Raw genomic sequence first — 14,996 nt, 5'->3', positions numbered from 1 at the left:
AATTCAAGAAGATAATAGGACTATCATGCGTGGGTGCAATAGCAATACTTTCATGTTTAACATAAGGAACTATAGCAAGTTCATCTCCATAAGCATCATTCATATTGGCATCTTGGCCACAAGCATAGCAAGCATCATCAAAAAAGGGATATTTCAAGAGAATCAAAGGGATCATAACAGTCATCATAGCAATCATCCTTCGGTAAGCACGAAGGGGAATTAAACAATGTATGAGTTGAAGAGTTACTCTCATTAGAAGGTGGGCACGGGTGATCAATCCACTCTTCCTCCTTTTGATCTTCTCTCTCCTCCTCATCTTTTTCATCCAATGAGCTCACAGTTTCATCAATTTCTTCTTCCATAGACTCCTGCAAAATATTAGTCTCTTCTTGGACAATGGAGTATTCCTCAATATATTGTTTAACATAGGTATTAGAAGCATAATTCTCATAACAATATTCAAGTATAGCAAAATTTTCAGATTTGTAAAGAGTAGCATCATACTTTTCAATCAAAGAAGCAATTTCAAAAGCACCCTTAAAAGCAACAAATTCTTCAATTTGTTGAACATCATAGTAATTATAAACACCCTTAGCATATGAAGATAAGATTCCATTATCAATAAACTCACATTGGTAGGGAAGGTGTTTCTTAGGGTTTTCAGAACAACAAGTAAAATCATAATAATAGCATAAATTCCAAGCATAATATTGCATAGTATTAATTTGATGTTGTAAAAGTTTCCCTTTTTAGATATACGGTGTCCCACATAACAAGCATGCTCATCTAAAGATTTGCCCTCAACTAAGCTAGTTGGGGTTTCAGCACGAGCACATATGGATCGAAGATGATCCAAGTAATAAGCTTCAGCAGTGTGATAGATTTTGAGTGGTTCTTCAACCATTGGTTCACTAGGTACAACTAATTTTTTTGGTATTTTGCGTTTCCAACCCATAACTAAAGATAGAAAACAACTAAGAACAGAAAATAAAAATTACTTAGTGATAAAGCAAACAAGCACACACTAGAATATTCACCCCACTCTATTGCTCCCCGGCAACAGCGCCAGAAAAAGGTCTTGATAACCCACAAGTATAGGGGATCAATTGTAGCCTCTTTCGATAAGTAAGAGTGTCGAACCCAACGAGGAGCTAAAGGTAGAACAAATATTCCCTCAAGTTCTATCGACCACCGATACAACTCTACGCACGCTTGACGTTCGCTTTACCTAGAACAAGTATGAAACTAGAAGTACTTTGTAGGTGTTTTTGGGTAAGCTTGCAAGAAAGCAAAGAACAAGAAAATAAAAGCTAGGGGATATTTAGATAAAGACACAACTAAATTAGTTTTAGTAGAGAGCTTTTGTCAACAAGAAAGTTATTTGTCCCTAGGCAATCGATAACTAGACCGGTAATCATTATTGCAATTTTATTTGAGGGAGAGGCATAAGCTAACATACTTTCTCTACTTGGATCATATGCACTTATGATCGGAACTCTAGCAAGCATCCGCAACTACTAAAGATTCATTAAGGTAAAACCCAACCATAGCATTAAAGTATCAAGTCCCCTTTATCCCATACGCAAACAAACTACTTACTCGGGTCTGTGCTTCTGTCACTCACGCCACCCACCATAAGCAAATCATGAACATATTGCAAACCCTACAGCGGGAATCCCTCACGCTTGCGCGACACGGGAGAGCACCATAGGACAGCACCAATAATAAAACATACAACTCAAACCAATCTTGATCATCAAATAGCTATTAGGACAAAATAGATCTACTCAAACATCATAGGATAGCCACACATCATTGGGAAATAATATATAGCGTTGAGCACCATGTTTAAGTAGAGATTACAGCGGGTAAGAGAGAGGTTACACTACTGCTTAGAGGGGGGAAGAGTTGGTGATGATGGCGGTGAAGTTGTTGGTGAAGATGGTGGTGATGATGATGGCCCCGGCAGCACTCTGATGCCATCGGAAGCAAGGGGGAGAGGGCCCCCCTTCTTCTTCTTCTTCCTTGACCTCCTCCCTAGATGGGAGAAGGGTTTCCCCTCTGGTCCTTGTCTCCCATGGCGTGGGAGGGGCGAGAGCCCCTCCGAGATTGGATCTATCTCTCTGTTTCTCTCTGGTTCTCCGTGCTCCCCTGGCTCTGTTTCACCGTTTCGTATATATATGGAGATCTGTAACTCCTATTGGCCTGAAACCTTCGCCGTGATTTTTTTCCGAATATTAACTTTCTTGCGGAAAAAGAAGAGCGTCAACCACCTTACGGTGGGCTCACGAGGGTAGGGGGCGCGCCCAGGGGGGCAGGCGCGCCCCCCTCCCTCGTGACCACCTCGGGCACTGGTTCATGTTGATTTTCCTTCCAAATTTTCTATATTTTCCAAAAATAAGCTCCGTCTGTTTTTATCCCGTTTGGAGTCCGTTTGATATGGATATTCCGCGAAACCGAAAACATGGAACAGACATGAACTGGCACTGGGCACTGGATCAATATGTTAGTCCCAAAAATAATAGAAAAGTTGCCAAAAAGTATATGAAAGTTGAATAATATTGGCATGAAACAATCAAAAATTATAGATACGACAGAGACGTATCAGTCATCCGCCTCATAGCGAGTGACATGTACAACCACACAATCATTGTCTGCATCAGGGCTCTAATTGAACAGAAACAAATTCTGAATTAATTTCCATATTAAGAAACACAAGTTATTTAAACCACTATGTATAGCATGGCATCGAAGCTAATAAAATTTTGCATTATTCATCACCACATACATAGATGAAAAACCACAATCGAGATCGGCAAAGAAGAAAATCACCTTGGGTAGCTCAGCAGGAGGGGGGACACATCCTCGAAGGGGGAAAACTGCTCCTATAGTGCCACGGGGGCTATAACCTCAAACGGGGCATTGACCATCTCAGTAGTGGCCGCGAGCGTATCTGGGGTGGACTCGGTGGCTGCCTCCATCTTCTTGGAGCTGTCTGTCTCGTGGGGATCAGCCTCCCGCGTCTGCTCCAATATCGGCAGATCTTTGCCTGTTCTCCTTGGTCCATCATGAAACTGACGAATACTAGGAGACCACTGAAAGGAAAACACAATCACCATGACAATGAAACAAAAAAGAGAGTAAGGATCGGTTATTGCTTTGCAAAAGTTCTTTTTTTCTGAATGAAAATATACCAACATCATGGATCCGCTTACCTTCCCTTCGTTGGGAGAGAAGAGTAGTGGCAGATGCGAGTGTTGCCTTTCTTGAAGACGGTTAGGGAGAAGGGGATTCAACGAAGAGTGAAATTATGGTTGCTTCGCTTGTCAAACTTAGACTGCGGGGAGGTGGGGTTTTGTGACACGATGGCTCATTACTGCCGTGCTACGACCAGGGTGACTCTCCACCTGCATACTGCCTTGTAATTTGGTGGATGGCATTTGGGCCCACGCGCTGCATGGCCCGCATGTCGGTGAACAAAAGTATAACAGCATTCAGTAGAGGGAGACGTTTTGATGACCTAGGAGGAGCCAGAAGCGGTATTGTATCCAGTATACTAGTAGTAATTATTTTTCTGGGTAGCTGTAGAGTGTCTCCACTGTACTAGTAGTAATTGTTTCTCTGGGCCCAAGAAAAAACAGCCCATCCACCCTAGTAAATAGTAAAATCAATTCGAAAGTCCATATATTTACTGAATGAGAGGTGCTACCCACACCCAGCACACCGCCCCCCAAAAAACCTGGGTATTCTTCTCCTCCTCACTCCCACCCACCTCATGTCAGCTCAATCCAGTCATACATCCAAATTCCTCACCTCACTCTACAGAAAACCCCATATCCCCTTCTTCCTCACTACTACAGAAAAACCCCAGCTCCCTTTCTCCTTCACTCGCACTACAACTAGGCTCGTCATTCGTTACTCTGCTCAAATCCGTGAGCGCGATCCTCGAGGAAAATGGAGCCGGCTGACCCTAGCGCCAAGAAGATGAGGCTCCCGCCAGCGGCGACGCATGTTGTAGATCCCGCACCCGGTAGTGCGGGAAGAAGTGGCGACCCCACCCCCACCGGATCCCAGGAACCCATAGAATCTTGGGTGGACCGCACCAACGATCTCCCGGATGCCGTCCTTGGGGAGATCATCTCGCTTATCCCCACCAAGGATTGCTGCCGCACCCAAGTCCTCTCAATTCGGTGGCGCCCGCTATGGCACGTCGTGCCCCTTATTCTCAACTATCGTCGGCTATCTCTCTTCGATGATTTTGAAATCCCCAGAGCCATCATCTCCTCCCACCAGGGCTCCGTTCAAAGCCTCTGTCATGCTACCTGAGCAAGTATACCATGCCCTGCACGGTGGACGCCTGGCTGAAATCCCCTGAATTCATAGAACTACAGCTGCTTGAGTTCTACTATTCCCCTAGAAATCACCTACCAGATACCGAACACCATCTACCTGTGCCCTCAGCACCGATGTCCATCTCGCGGGTTTTCTCCTCTCTCCACACCGCCACCTTTGCGCTGTGCGACCTACCAGACAATCTGGTACTAAACCTTCGACTCCCATTTCTCAAGAAACTTTCACTTGTGCAGGTTCGTATATCGGAGGCCTCATTGCACAACATCATCCACTCCAGTTGCGCTGCCCTGGAGTGCTTGGTGCTTGTTTTCACAGTTAGAATCGGTTGTCTCCAAATAAAGTCGCCTAACCTTGTAAGAATTGGAATTTCTTTTGATGGAAGGCAGCTCATCATCCAAGATGCCCCTTCACTTCAAAGGTTGATCCTTGATTCTATATATTCATCGTTGCAAATAACCGTCCTCTCCGTGCCTAAACTAGAGACCTTGGGTGTAATACATGATCTCTATGCTCATTTCAATATGGTGTTTGGCTCCACAGTTCTTCAGGTACTTTATATTATCATCTACACTTGTAACCATAAGCTGCATTTTAAATTTCTGCGCATAAGTTATATGTCATCTTGGAGTAGATATTTTGTACTAATATTATGTTCTATGCTCAATGAAGAGTTTCTCCATGGATGGCCTATCAATGGTGCTGGATTTTGTCAAGATCTTATATATCCAAATGAATAGTTTTGATCTGAACAAGATTATTGGCTTTCTGCAATGCTTTCCATGTCTGGAGAAGTTGTATATAAAGGTGATAATTTCACACACATTGGAAGCCCACATATAGTGTACTAGAATTAAACGTTCAGCTGTTGCTCTTTCGACACTCTTTTTTAGACCTTAACAGTTTTGAATCTTCATGTATATTTAGGCAACAAGACGGGGTAAGGAAGTTATAAACAATCGATGGATTCGTAAGCATCGGGATTTTCTCACTTATCATGAGATTTGATTGAAGACAATAACGCTAGAACAATATGTAGCCAACCATGCAAACACTAGATTTGTCACATTCTTCCTGCTGAATCCGAGGTTACTATTGTCCATCAGGCTTAAGTTTATCAGCAGCATGGTTTTGACGGATGGGTATGTGGAAGAGAAAAAAAGGAGTTTCAGGTGGGCAAAAGAGCTTCTGAACGTGCCAGGCTTCTATTTACAAAATATTGTGGTCATAATCCAGTAAATTTTACGACCCATGATGTTCATTCTATGGACCTGACCTATCCTCTTGACTGTGATAGCGGAAAACAGTGCTGGAGTTAGATAGTGTTCCCCTTTTCATGAAGGAAATATGCCCTAGAGGCAATAATAAAGTTATTACTTATTTCCTCATATCATGATAAATGTTTATTATTTTGCTAGAATTGTATTAACCGGAAACTTAGTACATGTGTGAATACATAGACAAACATAGTGTCACTAGTATGCCTCTACTTGACTAGCTCATTAATCAAATATGGTTAAGTTTCCTAACCATAGACATGAGTTGTCATTTGATTAATGGTATCACATCATTAGGATAATGATGTGATTGACTTGACCCATTCCGTTAGCTTAGCACTTGATCGTTTTAGTTTACTGCTATTGCTTTCTTCAGGACTTATACATGTTCCTATGACTATGAGATTATGTAACTCCCGATTACCGGAGGAACACTTTGTGTGCTACCAAACGTCACAATGTAACTGGGTGATTATAAAGGTGCTCCACAGGTGTCTCCAATGGTACTTGTTAAGTTGGCATAGATCAAGATTAGGATTTGTCACTCCGATTGTCGGAGAGGTATCTTTGGGCCCACTCGATAATGCACATCACTATAAGCCTTGCAAGCATTGTAACAAATGAGTTAGTTGCGGGATGACGCATTACAGAACGAGTAAAGAGACTTGCCGGTAACGAGATTGAACTAGGTATTGAGATACCGACGATCAAATCTCGGGCAAGTAACATACCGATGACAAAGGGAACAACGTATGCTGTTATGCGGTTTGACCGATTAAGTTCTTCGAAGAATATGTGGGAGTCAATATGAACATCCAGGTTCCGCTATTGGTTATTGACCAGAGACGTGTCTCGGTCATGTCTACATAGTTCTCGAACTCGTAGGGTCAGCACGCTTAAATTTCGGTGATGATTGGTATTATGAGTTTTTGTGTTTTGATGTACAGAAGTTAGTTCAGAGTCCTGGATATGATCACGGACATGACGAGGAGTCTCGAAATGGTCAAGACGTAAAGATCAATATATTGGATGACTATATTCGGACACCAAAACTGTTCCAGGTGATTTCAGAGAAAATCGGAGTGCCGGAGGGTTATCGGAACCCCCTCGGGAGAAATAATGGGCCTTAGTGGAGAGAGAGAGGGCTGGCCTAGGGCAGGCCGCATTCCCCTCCCTCGCTGGTCCGAATTGGAATAGGAGAGGGGGGCGGCGCCCCCTTTCCTTCTCCCTCTTCCCCTTCCTTTACCCCACCTAGTAGGAGTAGGAAAGAGGGAAGTCCTACTCCTACGAGGTGGAGAACTCCTCCTCCAGGTGCGCCATAGAGGGCCGGCCGGCCTCCCCCTTGCTCCTTTATATACGGGGGCAGGGGGGCACCTCTAGACACACAAGTTGATCATTGATCCCTTAGCCGTGTGCGGTGCCCCCCTCCACCATAATCCACCTTGATCATATCGTAGCGGTGCTTAGGCCAAGCCCTGCGTCTGTAGCAACATCATCACTGTCAACACGCGGTCGTGCTGACGAAACTCTCCCGTGAAGCTCTGCTGGATCGGAGTTCATGGGGCGTCATCGAGCTGAACGTGTGCTGAACTCGGTGGTGTCGTGCGTTCGGTACTTGGATTGGTCGGATCGTGAAGACGTTCGACTACATCAACTGCGTTCTCACAACGCTTCCGCTTATGGTCTACGAGGGTACATGGACGATACTCTTCCCTCTCGTTGCTATGCCTCACCATGATCTTGCGTGTGTGTAGGAATTTTTTTGAAATTACTATGTTCCCCAACAGTGGCATCGGAGCCAGGTTTATGCATAGATGTTATATGCACGAGTAGAACACAAGTGAGTTTTGGGCGATACAAGTCATATTGCTTAACAACATGTCATACTTTGGTTCGGCGATATTGTTGGATGAAGCGGCCCGGACCAACATTACGCGTACGCTTACGCGAGACTGGTTCTACCGATGTGCTTTGCACACAGGTGGCTGGCGGGTGTTAGGTTCTCCAACTTTAGTTGAACCAAGCATGGCTATGCCCGGTCCTTGAGAAGGTTAAAACATCACTACCTTGACAAACTATCATTGTGGTTTTGATGCATAGGTAAGAACGGTTCTTGCTCAACCCTTTGCAGCCACGTAAAACTTGCAACAACAAAGTAGAGGATGTCTAACTTGTTTTTGCAGGGCATGTTGTGATGTGATATGGTCAAGACATGATGCTATATTTTGTTGTATGAGATGATCATGTTTTGTAACCGAGTTATCGGCAACTGGCAAAAGCCATATGGTTGTCGCTTTATTGTATGCAATGCAATCGCCCTGTAATTGCTTTACTTTATCACTAAGCGGTAGCGATAGTCGTAGAAGCAATAGTTGGCGAGACGACAACGATGCTACGATGGAGATCAAGGTGTCGCACCGGTGACGATGGTGATCATGATGGTGCTTCAGAGATGGAGATCACAAGCACAAGATGATGATGGTCATATCATATCATTTATATTGATTGCATGTGATGTTTATCTTTTATGCATCTTATTTTGCTTAGATCGACGGTAGCATTATAAGATGACCTCTCACTAAATTTCAAGGTACAAGTGTTCTCCCTGATTATGCACCATTGCAAAAGTTCGTCGTGCCGAGACACCATGTGATGATTAGGTGTCATAAGCTCTATGTTCACATACAACGGGTGCAAGCCAGTTTTGCGCACGCAGAATACTCGGTTTAAACTTGAGAACCTAGCATATGCAGATATGGCCTCAGAACACTGGATACCGAAATGCCGAGTGTGAATCATATAGAAGATATGATCAACATATTGATGTTCACCATTGAAAACTAGTCCATCTCACATGATGATCGGACATGGTTTAGTTTATATGGATCATGTTATCACTTAGATGATTAGAGGGATGTCTATCTAAGTGGGAGTTCTTTAATAATTTGATTAACTGAACCTTAATTTAGTCATGAACTTAGTACCTGATAGTATTTTGCATGTCCATGTTATTGTAGATAGATGGCCCGTGCTGTTGTTCCGTTGAATTTTAATGCGTTCCTTGAGAAAGAAAACTTGAAAGATGATGGTACTAATTACACGGACTGGGTCTGTAACTTGAGGATTATCCTCATTGTTGCACAAAAGAATTACATCCTGGAAGCACCGCTAAGTGCCAAACCTGCTGCAGGAGCAACACCAGATGTTATGAACGTCTGGCAGAGCAAAGCTGATGACTACTCGATAGTTCAGCATGCCATGCTTTACATCTTAGAACCGGGACTTCAACGACATTTTGAACGTCATGGAGCATATGAGATGTTCCAGGAGTTGAAGTTAATATTTCAAACAAATGCCCGGATTGTGAGATATGATGCCTCCAATAAGTTCTACAGCTGCAAGATGGAGGAGAATAGTTCTGTTAGTGAACATATACTCAGAATGTCTGGGTACCATAACCACTTGACTCAGTTGGGAGTTAATCTTCCGGTTGATAGTGTCATTGACAGAGTTCTTCAATCACCGCCACCAAGCTACAAGAGCGTTGTGATGAACTATAATATGCAAGGGATGAATACCACTATTCCTGAGCTCTTCGCAATGCTAAAGGTTGCAGAGGTAGAAATCAAGAAGGAGCATCGAGTGTTGATGGTCAACAAGACCACCCGTTTCAAGAAAAAGGGTAAAGGGAAGAAGAAGGGGAACTTCAGGAAGAACGACAAACAAGTTGCTGCTCAGGAGATGAAACCCAAGTCTGGAGCTAAGCCTGAGACTGAGTGCTTCTACTACAAACAGACTGGTCACTGGAAGCGGAACTGCCCCAATTATTTGGCGGATAAGAAGGATGGCAAGGTGAACAAAGGTATATGTGATATACATGTTATTGATGTGTACCTTACTAATTCTCGCAGTAGTGCCTGGGTATTTGATATTGGTTCTGTTGCTAATATTTGCAACTTGAAACAGCGACTACGGATTAAGCGAAGATTAGCAAAGGACGAGGTGACGATGTGCGTGGGAAATGGTTCCAAAGTCGATGTGATCGCAGTCGACATGCTACCTTCGGGATTAGTATTTGATCTAAATAATTGTTATTTGGTGCCAGCGTTAAGCATGGAGATTATATCTGGATCTTGTTTAATGCGAGACGGTTATTCATTTAAATCAGAGAATAATGGTTGTTCTATTTATATGAGTAATATCTTTTATGGTCATGCACCCTCAAAGAGTGATCTATTCTTTTTGAATCTCGATAGTGGAGATACACATATTAATAGTATTGAAGCTAATAGATGCAGAGTTGATAATGATAGTGCAACTTATTTGTGGCACTGCCGTTTAGGTCATGTTGGTATAAAGCGCATGAAGAAACTCCATTCTGATGGACTTTTGGAATCACTTGATTATGAATCACTTGGTACTTGCGAACCGTGCCTCATGGGCAAGATGACTAAAACGCCGTTCTCCAGAACTATGGAGCAAGCAACAGATTTGTTGGAAATCATACATACTGATGTATGTGGTCCGATGAATATTGAGGCTCACAGCGGGTATCGTTATTTTCTCACCTTCACATATGATTTGAGTAGATATGGGTATATCTACTTGATGAAACATAAGTCTGAAACATTTGAAAAGTTCAAAGAATTTCAGAGTGAAGTGGAAAATCATCGTAACAAGAAAATAAAGTTTATATGATCTGATCCTGGAGGAGAATATTTGAGTTACGAGTTTGGTCTTCATTTGAAACAACGCGGAATAGTTTCGCAACTCACGCCACCCGGAACACCACAGCGTAATGGTGTGTCTGAACGTCGTAATCGTACTTTACTAGATATGGTACGATCAATGATGTCTCTTACTGATTTACCGCTATCATTTTGGGGTATTGCTTTAGAGACGGCTGCATTCACGTTAAATAGGGCACCATCTAAATCCGTTGAGACAACTCCTTATGAACTATGGTTTGGCAAGAAACCAAAGTTGTCGTTTCTTAAAGTTTGGGTTGTGATGCTTATGTGAAAAAGGTTCAACCTGATAAGCTCGAACCCAAATCGGAGAAATGTGTCTTCATAGGATACCCAAAAGAGACAGTTGGGTACACCTTCTATCATAGATCCGAAGGCAAGACTTTCGTTGCTACGAATGGATCCTTTCTAGAGAAGGAGTTTCTCTCGAAAGAAGTGAGTGGGTGGAAAGTAGAACTTGATGAGGTAACTGTACCTGCTCCCTTATTGGAAAGTAGTTCATCATAGAAACCGGTTTATGTGACACCTACACCAATTAGTTAGGAAGCTAATGATGATGATCATGAAAGTTCAGATCAAGTTACTACCGAACCTCATAGGTCAACCAGAGTAAGATCCACACCAGAGTGGTACGGTAATCCTGTTCTGGAGGTCATGTTACTAGACCATGACGAACCTACGAACTATGAGGAAGCGATGATGAGCCCATATTCTGCAAAATGGCTTTAGGCCATGAAATCTGAGATGGGATCCATGTATGAGAACAAAGTGTGGACTTTGGTTGACTTGCCCGATGATCGGCAAGCCATCGAGAATAAATGGATCTTCAAGAAGAACACAAACGCTGATGGTAATGTTACTGTCTACAAAGCTCGACTTGTTCCAAAAGGTTTTCGACAAGTTCAAGGAGTTGACTACGATGAGACCTTCTCACCCGTAGCGATGCTTAAGTCCGTCCGAATCATGTTAGCTATTGCCGCATTTTATGATTATGAAATTTGGCAAATGGATGTAAAGACTGCATTCCTGAATGGATTTCTGGAAGAAGAGCTGTATATGATGCAACCAAAAGGTTTTATCAATCCAAAGGGTGCTAACAAAGAATGCAAGCTCTAGCGATCCATTTATGGACTGGTGCAAGCCTCTCGGAGTTGGAATAAACATTTTGATAGTGTGATCAAAGCATATGGTTTTATACAGACTTTTGGAGAAGCCTATATTTACAAGAAAGTGAGTGGGAGCTCCGTAGCATTTCTAGTATTATATGTGGATGACATATTGTTGATTGGAAATGATATAGAATTTCTGGATAGCATAAAAGGATACTTGAATAAGAGTTTTTCAATGAAATACCTCGGTGAAGCTGCTTACATATTGGGCATCAAGATCTATAGAGATAGATCAAGACACTTAATTGGACTTTCACAAAGTACATACCTTGACAAAGTTTTGAAGAAGTTCAAAATGGATCAGGCAAAGAAAGGATTCTTTCCTGTGTTACAAGGTGTGAAGTTGAGTAAGACTCAATGCCCGACCACTGCAGAAGATGGAGAGAAAATGAAATATGCTCCCTATGCTTCAGCCATAGGCTCTATCATGTATGCAATATTGTGTACCATACCTTATGTGTGCCTTGCTATTAGTTTAGAACGGAGGTACCAAAGTAATCCAAGAGTGGATCACTAGACAACGGTCAAGAACATCTTGAAATACCTAAAAAGGACTAAGGATATGTTTCTTGTTTATGGAGGTGACAAAGAGCTCATCGTAAATGGTTACGTTGATGCAAGCTTTGACACTGATCCGGACGATTCTAAATCGCAAACCGGATACATGTTTATATTGAACGGTGGAGCTGTCAGTTGGAGAAGTTCTAAACAAAGCGTCATGCCGGGATCTACATGTGAAGCGGAGTACGTTGCTGCTTCGGAAGCAGCAAATGAAGGAGTCTGGATGAAGGAGTTCATATCCGATCTAGATGTCATACCTAGTGCATCGGGTCCAATGAAAATCTTTTGTGACAATACTCGTGCAATTGCCTTGGCAAAGGAATCCAGATTTCACAAGAGAACCAAGCACATCAAGAGACGCTTCAATTCCATCCGCGATCAAGTCTAGGTGGGAGACATAGATATTTGCAAGATACATACGGATCTGAATGTTGCAGACCCGTTGACTAAGCCTCTCTCATGAGCAAAACATGATCAGCACAAAGGCTCCATGGGTGTTAGAATCATTACTGTGTAATATAGATTATTGACTCTAGTGCAAGTGGGAGACTGAAGTAAATATGCCTTAGAGGAAATAATAAAGTTATTTTTTATTTCCTCGTCTCATGATAAATGTTTATTATTCATGCTAGAATTGTAGTAACCAGAAACTTAGTACATGTGTGAATACATAGACAAATAGAGTGTCACTAGTATGACTCTACTTGACTAGCTCATTAATCAAAGATGGTTAAGTTTCCTATCCGTAGACATGAGTTGTCATTTGATTAATGGGATCACATCATTAGGAGAATGATGTGATTGACATGACCCATTTCGTTAGCTTAGCACTTGATCGTTTTAGTTTACTGCTATTGCTTTCTTCATGGCTTATACATGTTCCTATGACTATGAGATTATGTAACTCCCGATTACCGGACGAACACTTTGTGTGCTACCAAACGTCACAACGTAACTGGGTGATTATAAAGGTGCTCTATAGGTGTCTCTAATGGTACTTCTTGAGTTGGCATAGATCAAGATTAGGATTTTTCACTCCGATTGTCGGAGAGGTATCTCTGGGCCCACTCGGTAATGCACATCACTCTAAGCCTTGCAAGCATTGTAACTAATGAGTTAGTTGCGAGATGATGCATTACAAAACGAGTAAAGAGACTTGCCGGTAACGAGATTGAACTAGGTATTGAGATACCAACGATCAAATCTCGGGCAAGTAACATACCGATGACAAAGGGAACAACGTATGTTGTTATGCAGTTTGACCGATAAAGATCTTCGTAGAATATGTGGGAGCCAATATGAAGATCCAGGTTCTGCCATTGGTTTTTCACCGGAGACGTGTCTCGATCATGTCTACATAGTTCTCGAACCCGTAGGGTTCGCACGCTTAAATTTCGGTGATGATCGGTATTATGATTTTTTGTGTTTTGATGTACCGAAGGTAGTTCAGAGTCCCAATATGATCACGGACATGACGAGGAGTCTCGAAATGGTAGAGACGTAAAGATCGATATATTGGACAACTATATTTGGACACTGGAAGTGTTCTGGGTGATTTCGGAGAAAACCGGAGTGCCGGAGGGTTACCGGAACCCCCGGGGAGAAATAATGGGCCTTATGGGCCTTAGTGGAGAGAGAGAGGGCTGGCCTAGCGTAGGTCGCACGCCCCTCCCCCTCCGGTCCAAATTGGACTAGGAGAGGGGGGGCAGCGCCCCCTTTCCTTTTCCCTCTTCCCCTTCCTTTCCCCCTCCTAGTAGGAGTAGGAAAGAGGGGAGTCCTACTCCTACTAGGAGGAGGACTCCTCCTCCTGGTGCGCCATAGAGGGCCGTCTGGCCTCCCCCTTGCTCCTTTATATACGGGGGCAGGGGGGCACCGCTAGACACACAAGTTGATCATTGATCCCTTGGCCGTGTGCGGTGCCCCCTCCAACATAATCCACCTCGATCATATCGTAGCGGTGCTTAGGCGAAGCCCTGCGTCAGTAGCAACATCATCACCGTCAACACGCCGTTGTGCTGACGAAACTCTCCCGTGAAGCTCTGCTAGATTGGAGTTCGTGGGACATCATTGAGCTGAACGTGTGCTGAACTCGGAGGTGCCATGCATTCGGTACGTGCATCGGTCGGATTGTGAAGATGTTCAATTACATTAACCGTGTTCTCATAAAGCTTCCGCTTACGGTCTACGAGGGTACGTGGACGATAGTCTTCCCTCTCGTTGCTATGCATCACCATGATCTTGCGTGTGCGTAGGACATTTTTTGAAATTACTACGTTCCCCAACATTTCAACCTGTATTTTTTCGTAAACCTGATGAACAATTAACCCTTGTGCTTTTGTACAGTTTGTAAGCTGGAGTTAGATGTTCTTGCCCTTTTAACCTCGTCTGTGACTGCCATATTTTCTTTGAAGCAAGGCAAATGGCTTGCCAGTTGTTTAATTTAGAGTGAAATATTGTAACAACCAACAAATCCCATCCAAGGGAAATAACATCACTCTCGCCGGCTGCTTGAGCTCACTGTGCATTACAGAAGCCAAGTGATTATCCCCCACTAGCACCCACAAATTTATTTCGAACTAGCACATCAAATGGGCTGTAAATTTTCATAGGAAAGGCTGCATGCCCATGACATATTTGGATTCTCACATTTGGGACCCACGAGGAAATAGCCTATCCAAGGTGCCGTCGAGTTACTAGCCAGTCAACAAACGATTCTACCTACGAGCCGTTGGATTGACATCCAACATCTGTCCTGTATCTTCTATTTATTGTCTTCTTCTTCCTCCAGCCACCCAAACTAAACCACCCCGTCGTCTCTGCCTGTTCCCGCCTCCCATGGCTGGCTGCGCCTCCGCTGCCCTATCGTACATACCCTCCAACGTTGGCCAGTC

This window comes from Triticum aestivum, chromosome 3A (assembly GCF_018294505.1).
Source record: "Triticum aestivum cultivar Chinese Spring chromosome 3A, IWGSC CS RefSeq v2.1, whole genome shotgun sequence".
Taxonomy (NCBI): domain Eukaryota; kingdom Viridiplantae; phylum Streptophyta; class Magnoliopsida; order Poales; family Poaceae; genus Triticum; species Triticum aestivum.
This window is presented reverse-complemented; position numbering follows the sequence as displayed.